Source organism: Palaemon carinicauda, chromosome 23, assembly GCF_036898095.1.
Source record: "Palaemon carinicauda isolate YSFRI2023 chromosome 23, ASM3689809v2, whole genome shotgun sequence".
NCBI lineage: Eukaryota > Metazoa > Arthropoda > Malacostraca > Decapoda > Palaemonidae > Palaemon > Palaemon carinicauda.
The window spans coordinates 50,166,068-50,172,952 of NC_090747.1; positions in this window are offsets into that span (position 1 = coordinate 50,166,068).

Genomic DNA, 6,885 nt, shown 5'->3' on the forward strand with positions numbered 1-6,885 from the left:
ATTAAGACGTTTTGCAAGAAGACTTTCTAAAACTTTCGATAATAAAGGAGTAACAATACCAATTCTCCAACAAGTGCTAAAAGCTCTTCTTGCTAACTTGCGCAAAATAACATAAATTTGGAGCGAAGAAATTTGCTGTCTTTATAAAAAACAAAGGAAAAATTCCATTTGGGTCTACACCTCCATAACTATCAAGGTCCATCAACAGAGCTTTAATCTCACAAGATCGAAAAGCTAAACTAGTTAGTTTAGACTCAGGAAAACAGGAATAAGGAAGTTCAAGTTTTTCATTACTCTGTTTACTGTCAAAAACATCAGCCAACAGGGTTGCCTTTTCCTTCGGACAGTGAGTGAGTGAGCCATCTGGTTTAAGTAAAGGAGGAACTATTGCATCTACACCAAAGAGTGCTGATTTAAGGGTAGACCACCATTTATGTTCCTGAGCAGTACCAGAAAGGCCTTTTTTTATGGTTAAATTGTACTCCTTCTCAGTTGAGGCATAAACTCTCTGAGCAAAAGCTGGAAGCTGAGTATAGTTGTTCCACGTCAAATCTGATCAGTTACCCTTCCAAAGATGATAGGCCTCCTGCTTCGCCAAATAAGCACGTCTAAATGAATTTGTAAGGGATTTGTGGGATGCATATTTACTTTATCCATAGAAATATTCATATTAACATCTGCCATTGAATATCTACAGCAAACGTTTATTTTGGTATGGGTTGAATGGTTATTTTTGGCGGTGGAGTAAATTGTTTTTAGAATAATTCACATATCGTAGTGAAAATTTCAGGGATTGAGGGGAAACATAGTTTCCCTGTTCCAACCAAAAGTCATGTTAATATGTACAATGGAAAAGACTGCTATCATGTAGCCTTCTTAAATGTGATGTTAAATTAAGCAAGATTAAAGTGAACTGTGTGTTAGTGAGTGACACCATTAAAGGACAATGCCTATCTCGTAAACAATATCCGTCGTGAGTTCAGATACTTATTATTTATCTCAGGATGTGACACGGTGTAATTCCTTTGAATTGGGCAAAAGCTCACCCTTTCTAGCATATGTATATAAGAACAATTTTACTTCATTGCAGCATTCCCTTCAACCTGTGCTCTCTCACATATCGAATATGACCACACTACCAGAATACGCCAAGAAAAATTATCACAGTACACGTGAACGTTCCTGGAGTTAGTCTTAACACATAAACCAATGTTCATTGTGTAATTTCTAAAAATAAGAATAGCACGAGAGAGAGAGAGAGAGAGAGAGAGAGAGAGAGAGAGAGGAGAGAGAGAGAGAGAGAGAGCTGGTGCAATTTTTCCAACTAGCAGCAGTTTAGGCGCTGATGTTGGAGTTTGAAAATGTAACGTATATTCATACTGATCCTTTAAGAGTTAAGACATGCAAATCAAGAATATATTTTGCATTCACAATTGCAACAATACAAATATTCACACCACATGAACACAGCTAAACGTACCCTTTATATATAGCTTTGCCTTATTTTATTTTTATTTTTTTGTGCCAGCCGTATAATAGCATTTTTATTATGACCATCGGTAAATTCAAGCATAACCATATAACTTTCCCCTTCTCTTACTATTATCCGACGATGTTGTTTAGAAAATCAGCCATGAAACATAACCACAGTTTCTTTAGACGATCAATGGCGACCCAGTCTTCTTTGCCCCGAATGTGTAGGAGGAATGCTTTCGGACTGCGTCGGATCACAAGGAAAGGTCCCGTGTAAGGGGGCGTTAACGGTGGCTTGCTGGTGTCATTGCGCAGGAAGACGTGCGTTGCAGAGTGCAAGTCCGTTGGTATGTGATGCTTTGCTGGGGGCTTGTAAGTCTGGCGGCACGGAGTAAATTTTCCCACGACGTGACGTATACGCTGGAGATCGTCGGAGGAGGTTGTAGAAGGAAAAAACTCGGCAGGGACGACCAACGGGTCGCCATACACCATTTCGGCTGCCGAGACGTCGAGGGCGTCTTTAGGAGTGGTCCTTAGTCCAAGGAGGACCCAGGGAAGCTGAGTAAACCAGTTGCAATCCTTGCAGCGGGACATAAAAGCTGCTTTGAGGGTGCGATGAAAACGTTCAACCATTCCATTGGCAGCGGGTTGTAGGCCGTTGTCTGATGTAGGGTGATGCCCAGGAGATTCGCTAATGACGTCCATAATTGAGAGGTGAAAGTGGTTCCTCTGTCAGAAGTAATATGCTCAGGGATACCGAATCTTGAAATCCATCCAGAGAGTAACGCAGATGTACATGAGGCGGACGTTGCAGTTTCCATGGGAATGGCTTCTGGCCAACGAGTGGAGCAGTCGATGACGGTAAACAGGTAACAATGTCCTTGTGATGTGGGTAGGGGGCCTACAACGTCGACGTGAATGTGTGCAAAACGACGCTGAGGTTGAGGAAAGGTGCCCACTCCTGAATCCGTGTGTCGATGTACTTTGGAAGTTTGGCAAGAAGTACAGGCACGGACCCAATCCTTAGCATCCTTAGAAATGCCGTGCCAAATGAACTTTGCCTTCAGCAGCTGTGCAGTAGAACGGCACGAGGGATGTGAAAGGCCGTGGATGAAATCAAACACCTGTCGGCGCATGGGAGCAGGAATCCAAGGTCGCGGTCTACCAGTACTGACGTCACAGAGGAGGGTGGTGTTGGAGTTTTCGAGGGGAAAATCCTCCCAACGGAGGGACGTGCAGGATGTCCTACAAGCTTGATACTCTGGATCCTGTCGTTGGGCTTCAGCCAGGGCGTTGTAATCCAATCCCAGTTGAACGGCAGCCAACATGTTTCTTGACAGGGCATCGGCAACGGGATTCATTTTTCCGGGGACGTATTGGAGGGTGCAATTGTATTCAGCCACGGCAGAGAGATGTCGGCGTTGACGGGCGGACCAGGCGTCAGACTGTCGAGTGAAGGCGTGCACCAGAGGCATGTGGTCTGTGCGAATGACGAAGGCCGTACCTTCTAAGAAATGGCGAAAGTGACGGACAGCCAAGTGCACAGCCAGCAATTCTCGATCAAAGGTAGAATAACCCGATTCTGCCTTGGACAGTTTTCTGCTGAAGAAGGCCAATGGGCGGGGCGAGCCTTTGACCACCTGCTCGAGGACTGCACCAATAGCGACGTCGCTGGCATCGGTGGAGAGAAGGAGAGGGGCGTGTGGGATAGGAAAAGTGAGAGCCGCAGCAGTTGATAGGGCCTTCTTTGCATTATAGAAGGCCGCTTCTTGAAGGGGACTCCACTTCAAGTCCTTTGGCTTGCCCTTGAGGGAGGCATAGAGGGGAGCAAGAGTGGCGGCAATGGCTGGCAGAAAGCGGTGATAATAGTTGATCATGCCCAAGAATTCCTGCAGAGCTTTGACGGTCGAGGGCGTGGGGAAATTCTGAACGGCTGCTACCTTCTCAGGGAGGGGATGGACTCCTTCAGGAGTGATACGGTGCCCTAAGAACGACACTTCGTTGGCGCCAAAGGTACACTTGTCGTACCGGACTACAAGGCCGTTTTGTTGCAGGCGGTCGAGCACGATGCGCAGGTGACGGAGGTGTTCCTCTTTTGAGGAGGAGAACAAAAGTATGTCGTCCACATAACATACACAGAAAGGGAGGTCCCCTAAGATGCCATCCATGAGACGTTGAAATGTTGCCCCAGCATTACTAAGGCCAAAACAGGAGTAATTGAAGGTGTATGTGCCAAACGGAGTGGTGATGGCGGTCTTGGGGATGTCTTCTGGGTTCATAGGCACCTGATAATACCCCTTAAGGAGGTCGAGCGTAGAGAAAACCTTTGCTTTGTGCAGGTAGGAGGTTACATCGGCAATGTTTGGGAGGGGGTAGTGATCCGGTTCTGTTTGCATGTTCAGGCGCCTGTAATCCCCGCACGGACGGAGGGAGCCGTCTTTCTTCAGAACGATGTGTAAGGGTGACGACCATGGGCTGGAGGCCTTTTGGCAAAGGCCCATTTTCTCCATTTCGGCGAACGTCTGTTTGGCGGCTGCCAATCGTTTCGGCGCCAGACGTCTGAATTTTGCGAAGACTGGGGGTCCCGTCGTCTTGATATGGTGATAAATACCGTGCTTGGCAGGAACCGTGGGCGTTTGGCAAAGTTCTGGACGGAAAACTTCCGGGTACGACTTGAGGATGTGGGGCGTAGGCATCCGTGGGTGCGCTGATGTCGAAAGCGAGGTTAGAGGGGGCGGGTTGAAGAGGTGTCGACAAGTAAGAGTCTGCGTTGACCAATCGTCGGTGGGCGACATCGACCAGAAGGTGGAAATGAGAGAGGAAATCCGCACCGAGGATTGGCATTGTGACATCAGCAAAGAGAAACTTCCAATTGAATTTACCGTTTCCGAACGATAATGTGAGGCTCTCGTAACCGTAGGTGGGTATCGCAGATCCGTTGGCAGCTACAAGCGGACGTCGGCAGATGTAGACAGACTACGTTGTGCCTTGAAGAGTTTCCTTGGCAAAAGAGAACGACAAGCACCCGTGTCTACCAAAAATCGCACGCCCGTTCCTGCATCCTGTAAAAAGAAAAGATTAGAAACATGGCAGGCCACCGCCACAAGCGATGGCCTACTTACACGTTTTTTTGGCCACTGACAATCTTTGGCACATTTCTTCGCGGTTGCCCCGAATCTGAAGTGGTAGTAGCAAAACTGCGGTGGATGGGAGGTAGTAAGTGGCAGTAGAAGTCGTTCGTTGGGGCGCGAGCGATTGGTGGGTGGTGGGCGGCTTTGTCGCCATTTCGGCACGTCACGGGGTAGGCGTGTATGTCCTACGGCATTCATGTCAGCTTCGGTTGACGTTGAATAGGCATCCTCGTCGTCAGGGGTGGAGGCGTTGATGGAGGTCTTGAAGTGGCTGTCCATAAGGGCGTCGGCTTTGGTCATCAAGTCCTTTATGGGTAAACTATCGACATCGGTTATGGCAGTGCGCACAGGTTCAGGTAAACGTCGTATCCAAAGGGGCACGGAGTAGGTTCACCTCACGAGGAGAGCCGTCTGCGGCAGGTTGAAGGCGAGCGATACTGGTCATTTCCCTGAGGGCAAGCGAAGCCCTTTGGTCCCCCAACGGTTGTTGCGAGAGCTGAAAAAGCTTTGCTATACGGGCGGCTGGCGACGGCGAGTACTGCTGCAGAAGGTATGATTTGAGGTCGTCATACACTATTGGGGTGTCTCCTTGTTCACAAAGCCAGTCGGATATTTCTGGGAAGGTGTCCTCGGGTATCGCCACGAGAACATAATCCGCTTTGGTGGTTGAGCGAGTCACGCTCCTGATACGAAAATGGACTTCTGCGCGCTGAAACCAAGCAAACGCCTCTCCGCTGGCAAACGATGAAAGTTTGAATGGAGCGACCGCAGCACCAACTGCCGTAGAGTCTGCCATAGTACCAAAGATGAAGGGGCGATGGGGTGGGGGTGGAAGGCGGTAGGAGCGAGTCGACTTCCGGGGTCACCAATGTGACGGGCCGAGAGAGGAGTTGTGAAATCAAAGGCAGATTGTAAACGACTGAGTTATATTGTTGTGGAACACTCTCCTTATATACAAAACCTCAAGGCAACAGGACATGACAAGTTCACAAGACAGACAATATCACACAGGAAAAACCAGACAGAAATTTTCATGTTCGTTTTAGTGCGAGGAGGAGCGAAGATACAAGCATAATATATACAAAAGGAATTATGTACAATTGTGTGAAACACGGTTGGTACAGTTCACACTGCCACGGAACAATGATTACGTAAATAACGGAGTAGCGGATACGTTCAGGTTCAGGTACGAGCGAAACTTCGGTCGTGTTTTGTTGTGGAAGGAATTTTCAAATTTCCCACAGCTGTACAGTATCCTACTTCAGATTTTGTCTGTTGAACCGAAAACAATGTCCGTTAAAAACTCCAAACGAATGGAGTCTCGCCCGAAGGAGATAAAATATTCGTAAAAATAAGAAAAGAAAAGGAGTTTTCATTCTACATCGAAAAAAGGAATTTCTTAATATTCCGATTTGTGGAAGAAGATCATAACAGGAGATAACTATTGTTGGATATATCAGCCATGCATTGAGGGAATAACATTGCGTGTGCTCAATGGTACAGAGTTCAGCCATTATTGAATCTCCATAAACTTAGCAATGGATCGTAATGCCCTTCTCTCTCTCTCTCTCTCTCTCCTCTCTCTCTCTCTCTCTCTCTCTCTCTCTCTCTCTCTCTCTCTCTCTCTCTCTCTCTCTCTCACACTCTTTTAACATCGAGATCAATAATGTAAATCAGAAAAAGAATGTATAGTCACAGGAGTGTGTACTGTATTCATGGTTACCATCCCTTCACTGAAAATATTAGGTATTCTTTTTTATTAAAATATGTTGATGGTCATAATTATATTTGCATACACACACACATATATATATATATATATATATATATATATATATATATATATATAATATATATATATATATATATATATATATATATATATATATATATATATATATATATATATATATATATATATATATATACAATTTTGTAATTGTGTAGGATTTTTTAAATGATACCAAATAAGATATTTGTAAAAGAAATTCTAAAAATATCTTTTGACGTAATACTCTCAAATATATAATGATCTTCAGGTGTGTGATATGAGAATCAGTCAAACACCAGCTTATTTAAATCTTTACAATAATACATACCGATTATTTTATGTGAAATACCCAATGTTTAGTTTTTTACTCACTAGACCTAATAGGATGTCTTGTGTTCATTCTTTATTTTACTGTTTTTATCCTATTTTCGTTATATTGTATAATTTGAAGGATTGTCTTTTAATAAGGTGTTTTATTCATTCATGTATTCACAATAGTCTTTTTGTCGC